Raw genomic sequence first — 11,055 nt, 5'->3', positions numbered from 1 at the left:
ATTTTAAATAAGCACTGAAAAGCCTCCATTAAAATTGCCTATTACCACCTAGAAAAGGTTAATATTTTTATAAATCATTCTGCTAGCTCTCACCCACGGTCTCTCTCATGTTACACTCCCCACACCCAATAAATAATATGGTTCTGTATGCATCCTTCTCTACGTATTGCCCTTTTTACTTACCTATGTATTGTAGACAGCTGTTTATATCACTTAATATTCTTTTCATTTTCTTAATGGTTAGGCGACTTTCTATTCAGTTCATGTAATTTATTTAACCAAGCCTCCATTATTAGTTATTTTGGTTTGCCCCCAAATGATTGTCATGAACAACTATGTAACTAAGTCTTTGAATAAATATCTGGAAGTGGGATTGCTAGATCAATGAAAATACACTTTTTTAACAGTTGTTTTTCAAATTCTCATATTTTTAACTTGCTTTGTACACGTAGACACATCATCTTTTTTTTTTTTTTTTTAAGTGTGAACACAGTCCTCCACCACAAATTATGCAGTTGAGTTTCACACAGTTGGGGAAACACAGAGGTCACCATCCCCTTTGTGTAACGAATAAGCCTCGCGCTGGGAAAACCACCGTCGTGACCGTGGGATCTCTCCTGCCAGGTAAGTATGACATATCCTCATCTTAACTAGAATTTGGTGTCCCCACTGGAAAAAAATGTATGTGTTTCTTCTGGGACAGACTGTCTTTGAGGCAGGTTCTGCTGGCACTCCTCGGCGGTGCTATAAGTAGCAAATGGCCAAGGGTTCTGAGCACAGCGACTACCTGGGTCCCGGTAGACTAAACATGTCACATTTATAACCTTCTTAGCTGTGCTTCCCATAAGCTGGGGACAGCATAAACTTGAGTGTCCCAGCCAATATGCCCAACTGAATATGATTATCTAAGCGTCTGGGTCTCTTGGTTATCCAGGACACATTTGGTGTCACTGAGGTGAGTGGGCTGATGTTTAAAACTGTCCAGAAACTTCAACCACTTTTTTTTTTTTAAGTGACTTGAAATACAAGCTTGTGTGTGCACAGAATATCTCTAGAAGGATACACAAGCAACTGGGGGCAAGGTTTGCCTCCAGCTAGGGAAAGTGAAAGGAACACAACCGGGTCAGAGGCTTACTTTGCACTGGGTTCTGGCACAGTTTTAATTTCTTACCACAAGCGTATAATCAAAAGGGAAATTTTTAAGCAAGAAAGACTAACCCCTAAAGAAACAAGTTTGCATGTACATGTTTTCTCTGTCAGCTACCAGATTGGTAAAACATAAGCAAAATAAGATACTTGAATGGTTTTACAAAAAGGGTATGTATGAATAGTTGAGTATTTAAGAATGCAAGGTCTGGAGCCGGCCTGCCTAGATCCATAACACAGTTCTGTCGCTTACCAGTTTGTGATCTCAGATAATTACTAAACCCCTCTGTACCTCAGTGTCCTCCTCCATAAAATGGGGCTAAATGTACTACCTACTTCACAGTTACTTGTATTTAATGAACAAATACATATAAGTTCTCAGAACAGTAACTGGCACACAGCTGGTGATCATTATATATTAGCTATCATTATTGCTTTGGTTGTTGCTATTATTCTTCACTTGATTTTTTGCATTGTTATAATTATGCTAGCAAAGAGCCCTCCCTACAATTTGTAGACTTCAAAAATTAAAAGAGCACTTTTACTGGGGTTCCGTTGTAAGCATTGGACCCTCGATTTCGGCTCAGGTCATGATCTCAGAGTGGTGAGATCAAGCCCCATGACGGGCTCTGCGCTGGGCATGGAGCCTGCTTGGGATTCTCTGTCTCCCTCTCTCTCTGCCCCTCCACCCCCAAAAAAGAAAAGCAATTTTACTGCAAGCGTCTAACTGATTTTATGTTATTTATAATTGTGCAAATAGTTGGGGGAGAAGGTGGCGGGGGAGAGGTGCAAAACTTCCTTTTAGTTAATAGTGATTCCAGATTTGAGAATTGCCACAACTCTTTGCAAGAATAAGTGACCCAAACCATCTGGGGACTTTGGTTTTTGTTTTCTTTGTGTGTCAACATGATTTTGTTTCTTTCTTCTGTAGAGCATGGGTGGGGTGCAGGGGAGGAAGAGATAGTGGTTAAACAGCAAAGACTAAAGGTACAGTACCCATTTAACGTGATTGCCCCTTAAACAACTGTGTATTTAAGAAGCACATATTTTAAAATTTTAATTCCGGGGACACCCGAGTGGCTCAGTGGTTGAGTGTCTGCCTTTGGCTTACTTAGGTCGTGATCCCAGGGTCCTGGGATCGAGTCCTGCATCAGGTTCCCCACAGGGAGCCTGCTTCTCCCTCTGCCTGTGTCTCTACCTCTCTCATGAGTAAATAAATAAAATCTTTAACTAACTAACTAACTCACTGACTAAATAAATAAATAAATAAATAAATAAATAAATAAATTTTAATTCCAGTATCATTAACATACAATTATATTAGTTTTAGGTATAAGATATAGTAATTCAACAATTCTGTACATGACTCAGTGCTGATCATGATAAGTGTACTCTCAAGGAAGCACATGTTTTGAGATCAGTATTTGCCTCAGAAAACCATGCACAAGATAGGAAGGCATTAAAGATTCCTGGAAATATTCTAATCCCACCTACTGTGAATAATGTGCTCAGTCATTGGAAATGTATTGCTGGCAAAGCAGATGATATGGTGACGGGGACAAGTAGACTCTGCTGTCACACAAGCCTAGATACATTCTTTTGCCCAATATTTTACTGAACATGATAAGCAGAGTGCTGTTATTATGCCTGTTTTATGGGTGACCCCTGCTGCCTTATTTCAATGTGGCTCTTCCCATGCTGCCAGCGTCATCGGAGTGGGATCTCTCCTCCAGGATTTTAGGTTCAGGCCATCCCAAACTCAGGGGATGGCCTGAACATATTTAATTAATGAGAGTCCAGCGGATGCTATTATAAGGATTCTATTCTGAGGTCTTAGCAGATTTGGGGCTGTGCCTCACACACGATAAGCTTTTGCTAAATGAGTCCCCAAATTTATCAGGATATTACATAGTATTGCCCCCATAAACACAGGACTATCCCAAGTGCCCTGGATCCACCAAACCTTCAGGCATAAAAAGGCTGTGTTGTTTGGTCCACAGTTCCTCCTTTCACTGCTTTGACTGCCAAGGGTGATTTGAATAGGGCAAAGAGTTGGAATTGGGTCCAAACAATCAAGTCTAGTTAGAAAACATGTTCATTGCATGTTCATAAATGCATGTTCATAAATGCAGGTTGTGTTAAGCTTAGAATTATGATTCCCAGTACCGCCCATGATAATACCTTTAAAAACAAACCGCAAATTGGCTTGTTTAATTTTACTAAATTATTCAAAATCTAAGAAGTGTGAAAAAGTGAGCCCCATGATGGATGATCTGATAGTCTGAAAACAGAGACAAATGTTGAAACTAATATAACATTGTATGTTATTACACGTCAATAAAAATTAAAAGTAAAAACAGAGATAAATGTCTATCCTGCTCTCCGTCGATGATACAGACAACATCCAGCTTGCCTGGTCATTACGGTAGGAAGCAACGGGCAAAGATTTTTCTGTATACCACAGAGCTCAGCACTCCTCCTGTGGATTAGACATTTTCTTTGAACAGTGACAGAAGCGCACAACATACTTTTTAAGAAAGAACAGTTTAAGTATTAACATGCGTTTTGAATAAAAACTCAGTCAACTATATTTAAACCTCCTAAATTAGAATTTGTCAAGACACCAGATCCAGACATTTCAAAAGCAATATGATAATGAGACACAAAGACACTGATGGGTACAGATTAACTGATGGGATAATGTGCTTGTCTCCTCAGTGGCCACAAGCTATATGGCATTACCGTTGTTAAACTTTTGCCATATACAGGGAACAGCTAGGTTCCTGGGGCGAAATCTGTTGCAATGTGATATCAAGGCTGAGATGACCCTTTGAGGTTTGTAGGCATTTTAATCATAGAACATTTTTTTATAATTTTAACTGAGGTTATTGTATAAACATTTTTAATGCATCCTCATTATTAGGCTAAGGAAAGAAATCTATTTCTACCAACAGAGAGCAAATAAATCTTCACTATCTCTTTGGTCCACTAGTTTATGTTTTGAACATCACACCTTCCTAAAAAGCTGTTGGAGACATATGCTCTCATTATTATCCTGCAGTGATTTATCACTTAACTCTGAAACAGGCAATATATCCAACTTACCCACTAACTGGTGTCCTAGTCCAATTACCATTAATTAACTCAAAATATGTTACTTTTACACAAACAAAGCATTATTTTAAAAATCCTAGGCTTCAGACCACCAACGAATATTTACACATTTCTTGAGCTAATATTTATTGAAAAACCAACACTGTGTTAGTTGATGGTATTTTTTAAGCTTCCAAAAATATCTCAAACTTCTAATTTGAAAATTTATTCCCCAAAAAGATTGATGAGAAGAACTCGAGCATCAGAATGTTCAAATACAAGACTGCAGGTTTTTATATCAGCTATACCAATGACCCATGTGTGTAATTCAGAAGTCCTGTATCTCTCTGTGCCTCTGTTTCTTCACCTGCAACAGAGTAGTAGTAATTTTTCTTGACCTGATTCAGCTGTTAAGAGAAACAGCTAATAAAAATTGTTGCAAAGTACCATGAATATTGAAAAGTACATCATCATCATGATTAATAATAATGTATAAAGCTCAAATATTGAAATGACTCTCTGGCATCATTCCAAATCAAGAAATATACGCTCTGGCCTTGCATAGTAATGAAGAGAAACAGTGTGAGATGCTCTTACTGTACCAGTTCAAATGAACATAGTGATGAATATCTTTAATTACAGTGTATTCTGTAACAGTGTGTGTGTGCGTGCATGCGCACACGTAAGCGTGAGTGTGTGTGTGTGGTGTGTTTTGAAATAAATGTATTGCAATCCTCTCAATAATATATCTAGGGTCGAACAGCACCATTCCCAAACCAGGCAGACATTTATATATCTGTACCTAACCTTGGAATGGAGTGCTCATTTTGATAGAGAAGGTAAGCAGCTAGCAGTCCTCTGTTAAAAAAAGCTGGCTCTGATTTCACAGATCTCAAAATCTGTCATCCTCATGTTAGCTGACTATCTGGCAGCTAATGAGAAAAACAAATCGCTTTTACTTTCTACGAAAGACATTTGCATTTAGAACTTTTTTTTGACTCGTAAAAGGTTTATAAAGCATCCACTGAAACCATTCCACCTGCATTTTTCACCTAAAAGGGTCTTTATGAAATCTTACAGTAAATTTAATAACCCTCTTCAATAAACATGAGCTTTTATGAGTATGACATATCTAAATACGGGAATGGGAATAAAATCTGCATCAGTAATATTTTCAGTGGGGTAATATCCTACATATTAAGGGGGGGGGTGAAGGCACGTACAGAGCAGAGTCCTGCATAAGAAAAAAAATAAATCTGCAAGTTTAAGAAAGCAAGTGGTCAATGAACACTTGAGTGACTCATTAAGTTAAATGTGAAATGTCCTGATGTGTACAATATGGAGCTTCGTGATACTCGAACATTAGCATCTTTCATTTTCTTCCATTTTCAGCAAATGCACATTATAGAAATAACTTCAGAAATGGCCTTCAGGAATCATTCATACTGGCTTTTTCGGGAAAGAGGCCTTCACATGAAGTGTTTCCACATCCCCATCGCCTCTGCGGGGAACTTATGCTTGGGTGAGCTGCTGACACAAGCTCCACTGCCACACTAGCATCTCATAGCTCCTTTCACCAGGTAAGCTACCAAATTAGGCATGAGACTGGGACCCTTGTTTCTCCTCTTGCTGGTATGGATCAGTAAGGAAGACAGGAAAATGCTAGTGACTTTTTTATAGCTGCTATATAACAAGAGAATGAAATGTCACAACCCTGGAAACTGCACCTTTCTTAGTCCTATCAAAGCTCATCTAGCTCCCGCTGATGCTGAGGCTTGCCCCTCACCTTCAACTTTGCCTTGTCAGCGAGTAGCAATTTAAAATTCAGCAATGCAGAGCGGTCCAAAAAGTCAAGACATCCTGATGAGGATTCGGTAGTTACTGGACATCCGCATGAGCTAAGGGCTTGGGCAAACCTTCAGAGAAGCCCAACCTTACCGTCTGGTTCCCACAGTCAGACCTGCTCTTCAGAAGTTGTATGTAATTGTTTCCTTGATAATTAATTCACACTTCTAACACCCCAAGGGATCGTGTTCTCAAGTACTATGACCATTTTTATACAAGTTTTTTTTTTCAAATATTTAAATCATGACTTTTTAAAACCAAGATTTGCCTATTTAAATTAAGGTTTGCTTTATAGTAGGATAGATAGACCGAGATCGATGAAACTCAAACAAAACCCCAGGTTCTCATTTGAGTCCTTATTTCTAGCTCCTCTTGCCCTCTCATATTTTTTTAACCAGAATTTCTAGCCAGAACCAAATGAAGGAAAGATGTCCAACAGCCCAAAAAGCTCTGCTTCCTCTGTTTTCTGAGTTCAAACTTCCTTTTTCAAATCATGAGATAATAAAGGCCAAAAAGCAGAAGGATTGTGAGCGGAAGAGCCAGAGGTCAAATAAGACCTCAGCAGGAAATAATTCAGTTATGCTTTCACCTCTGCACCACGCTCATCCTTAACTCTCACTGCCCTGGACTCCACATCTCAGGACATAAGAGCACTCAGGAACCAAAGAAGGACCTTCTCCTTCCATTTTTTCATCTTCTATCAAGAACTTCAGACTAGAACCATCAGAATTGCCTGGCCAGCCTGCCCCTCCTGCTCAAGTTCCTTGTCCACATATAAACCTCCTCCCCAGCTCTTCTTCGCCATATTGGTCACCTAAGGGGCTTGGAGGCAAGGGAACCTGAGTTTCATAGGATGCTCAGACAAAGCAGAGTTAGGCACTCTCAGAATGCCCAGGCCTTACCCTCGCCCACCCCTGCACAGATGTAAATAAATAAATAAATAAAGCCCTTGCTGCAGACATAACCAGTAGAAAGAAGGAAGATAAAAATTATCTTATAAAAAAGAGGACATTTTCCTTTTTTTTTTTTTTAAGATTTTGTTTGAGATAACACAAGCAGTAGGAGGGGCAGAAGGAGAGGGAGAAGTAGACTCCCACTGAGCTGGGAGCCCTATGTGGGGCTGGATCCCAGGACCCTGAGATCATGACCTGAGCTGAAGGCAGATGCTTAACCAATTGAGCCACCCAGGTGCCCCTCATCTCCTGCTTTTAAGAAAAAGAATGAAGAGCCCTCCCTGCCCCAGCAAAAATAGACTAACCACCTCTTAAAACCAATGAGAACCTGCCACAACTTAAAACTCTTGTCCTTCTCCAATGAACTTTTGTTCAAAGCAACCCTCCCCAGTTTCCTCCTCTCCTCTAACAGGAAGTCCCTCTCCTTTGTTCTTAGGGTTTGCCTATGGATCACCATAGTTTGCTTGCCCCAAATTGCCCTTCCTCTGTTATTCCTGAACAAATTCATTTTGCAAGTAAAATAACTATTTTACTTTTAAAGTTGACAAGAGCAGCAACAAAGTAACAATTGGTCCAAAGGCTGACAAAGAAAACAGAAATGAATGAAAAAGGACCTCCAGTTAATCAACAAAATTAATCAAGTTAATGGACCAAAATAGATCATTGTTCCTAAATAGCCAAAAAATAGCGAAGCAGTACTTAAGCTTGATTTTAAAACTTGTTTGTAGGGCTTTCAGACATGACTGCTGCCCACAGAGCACTGGAGGGTATCTGCTGGGATCCTTGCCAACCTGGACCACAAACCCAATCTCAGTGCCAGAGAGCTCCCAATGATCATAAAGACTTTTTCTAAGGCCTGCGTAGCTATGCCTACTAAATGTTCTATTCCCAAGAATCAATGAAGCCTACTGCTCCAAAAAACTGAATTTTAAAAATACCAAATAAAATGATTGGGCTGATGATACAGAGAAAAGAAAACATTTAAGGATGAGCACAGAACACTGAGCTTCATCCTATACAGGGGAGGGGAGAGGGAAAGATCGGTAAATATAGCATACAAATAATAGTTCTTGCAAATCATCTCCTAATTAATCCTCATCCAGACAAAATGTACTAGTTTAACCTTTTCATTCTGGGTTTCTCACAATATTTACAAACCACTGTCTCTCAACAGGAATGGGAAACACACCCATTCGGAAGCTTTTGGACCAAGTGTATTCCTAGACGTGCTCCTGCAAGATGGGGTAAGAGGGTGCCTGCCCCTCTTCCTGCTGAGAACAGTGGCATCTGATCATACCATCAGAAACCACAATCCTATCACTTAGGACTATGGTCTGCATCTTCATTGCCAGAGTTACATGCACTTCATGGCAAAGGGTCTCAGGTTTTGTTTTGTTTTCAAATAACAGTAATATAATTGATCCTTCTCAAACAATGGAGCTGACCTCAATTAAAAAAAAAAAAAAAACAGGTCTCACTTAGATCCTCCCCAAGAGTGTAATTGGTGATTTATTAAAAAACCTCATCAAAAGGCAATTGAATCCACAAGGGGAGTCCACAACATGGAGATGCTGGGAATAAAGAACATTCCAGAAAGCACTCAGAACTTTCAAAGCAGTATTCCAAATACATCATTTCTCAAGATAAGTATATTGATAATCAACTTAAGGCTTTGAAAATCTCAATTTGGAAATGATGTGAGCAAGTGCAGCGCCTATGGCCTACCTAATACTATTACTGGAAACGCCTGTCCTGCTGAACTGGCCCCACTCACTGTGAACCAGAATTGCGGAAAATAAAGAAGTAGCCTGAGATTTTGCATCACATTTCCATGGTTCCAGATCCACTCCAGCCAGCATACAGGGAGCGGTGGTAGGGAGGAGAGAGGTTTAGGCAGCAGCCAGATTATCATCAAATGACCTGAAGAATTACAATGAATAACATTTACTAAATGCCTTCTGTGTGCCAGACACTTTTAAGTACATTATACTTTTAATCTGTTTAGCCTGCACGACAACCCATCAAGGTTTGTGCTGTTGCTATGCCAGTATTTAGATGAGGAAACTGAGGCACAGCAAGCTTCCATAATTCTCCTAAAGTCACACGGCTAGGGAAACTGTGGATTCCTCCAGAGCAGAGTTGATATTTCATTCACCACTATATCAAGTCATTACCTAATTGGTGTAGTTTGTAAAATGTGTGTTTGTTGAAAAAATCAGGCTGAATTGAACAGTTCAAAGAAGGTAGAGATCACCTGGGGCTACAGAAGGGAAAGGGGATGCTCGCCAACTATGCTATGAGCAAGAAGTGCGGTTTCCTACTCCTGGCCAGTATTTAGGGTTGCACATTTCTTAGATAGCCTTGAGTCTAGAGGTCAGCATGCTGGAGGTGCACATAAGCCTCCATCTCCTCTTGATAATGCCCTTTCTTGAATGGCGGGTAACAATTACAAGTATTAAGCAATGTGTCCCGCTGCTGTAGATTTATGTATATTTAATTCAACAAAACAAAAATTTAATTTGACAAATAGTTATTGAGCATTTGAGCAAGGTGCTGCACTAGAGGCCACAGGTGACAAGACACTTGTTCCTGCCCAGCCAGAGCTTAAAATAGAAAGAAAAATGAACAGCTCCAACACCCCAGATACTTGTCTGGGTGGGACCCTGCACTTGATCCACATGTGGCAGACTGGATTCCAACCACACTTCCCACACACCTTCCCCCGAAGAGGAAGAAAAGGCTCCATGTGGCAGACCTTGGCACTGGAGAAGCCATGCAGATTAACAGGGAGCTGGCAAGAAGCCTGGGGTAGGAATTACAAATTACCCCAATCACCAATGTGCCTGTTGCCAGAGCTGAAGACTTTTGGACTCAGATTTCTACGGTGCAAGAGGCACCGGGACTCATGTCAACTTTCCAGTCACGCAACAGTGAAAAAGAGAAAAAACACGTCCATGCTGAAAGCCTTTTACAACAGCACAAGGCTGCAGCCATGGTTTGGAGAATTAGACCCTGTTACAGCAAATTGCTGCTGGGGCAATACGCCACCCATTACTGGAGAAGCTCCCGCTACTGAAGGAACCCAAGAGGGCACTGAATTCTCACTTGAGGAAAGCTAATTTGAGAGGACAAAGAGAGGCAAGGTTATCAGCTGTCCTTGGGGAACAAATCAGAGCATCAAAGCTGGAATTGGAGAATGGTTCTGATTTGCAGAGGTCTCTGCCTCCTGTGGTCAGATTCTCAAAAAAAGCAGAGCCCTGAGAGAAAGAAGTAGGTTCACTCAGCTCTGGTTAAGGCTACCCCCTAGAACAAACCAGGGGCCAGACATAGGGGCAACACCCACCAGTGTGCCCTCAGGATAGGGTCAGGTCCCACGCAGGACAGATGAGAGTCCACAAGAACCTAGCAGGTTACAGGTATCCTGTGCAAAACCAGAAGCACACAGGCCTTCCGAGGACTGTGACGTGAAAACCCTGATCTGTTTTGATGGAGAAGGAGGCATAGAAGTCTCAGTCCCTAATACCCCTGCCTAGAAGCTAGTGACACAGCCCTCGGCCCTCCATGAACCACTGAGAATGCCTTCTGATGAAGGGAAGGTCGTGCCTGCCCCTGGGGGTGGAAGAGGCTCAGCATGTGACTCCTGACAGTAGAAGAAAAGTGACAGCCTCTCCCAATACCTGAGATGACAAGCAGAGCCAAGAAGAAATACCCTCCAAAAGGGTCTCCAAGTTTTAAAAAGTCCTGCCCAGTCCCTTGGAATAAAGAAATACGAGTGAGCTGTGGATGTCACAAACAATTCTTGGCTTCTGTGGTACGATGGGGATAGATAATCTGGTCTTTATCCCCGGTTCCTGGCAGACAGTTTCTAAAACCTTTGGAATATCTGGGATGATAAGAGTTTCTTTTGTGTCCTGGAGAATGAGTTAATCACCAATAACCAATGATTTAATCAATCATACCTACCTAATGAAACCTCCGTAAAAACCCCTAAGCCACAGAGTAGAAAGAGTTCTGGGTT

General features: G+C 40.9%; 1 pseudogene; it reads right to left on the bottom strand.

Moving 5' to 3' along the window:
• Nucleotides 1-477: 477 nt before the first annotated feature.
• Nucleotides 478-632, bottom strand: LOC112668313 (U1 spliceosomal RNA; annotated as a pseudogene).
• Nucleotides 633-11,055: the final 10,423 nt, after the last annotated feature.

The sequence above is a fragment of the Canis lupus genome, chromosome 36, assembly GCF_003254725.2.
Source record: "Canis lupus dingo isolate Sandy chromosome 36, ASM325472v2, whole genome shotgun sequence".
NCBI classification, from domain to species: domain Eukaryota; kingdom Metazoa; phylum Chordata; class Mammalia; order Carnivora; family Canidae; genus Canis; species Canis lupus.
Note: the sequence above shows the minus strand (reverse complement) of the source record. Positions and strands in the feature narration are given on the sequence as shown.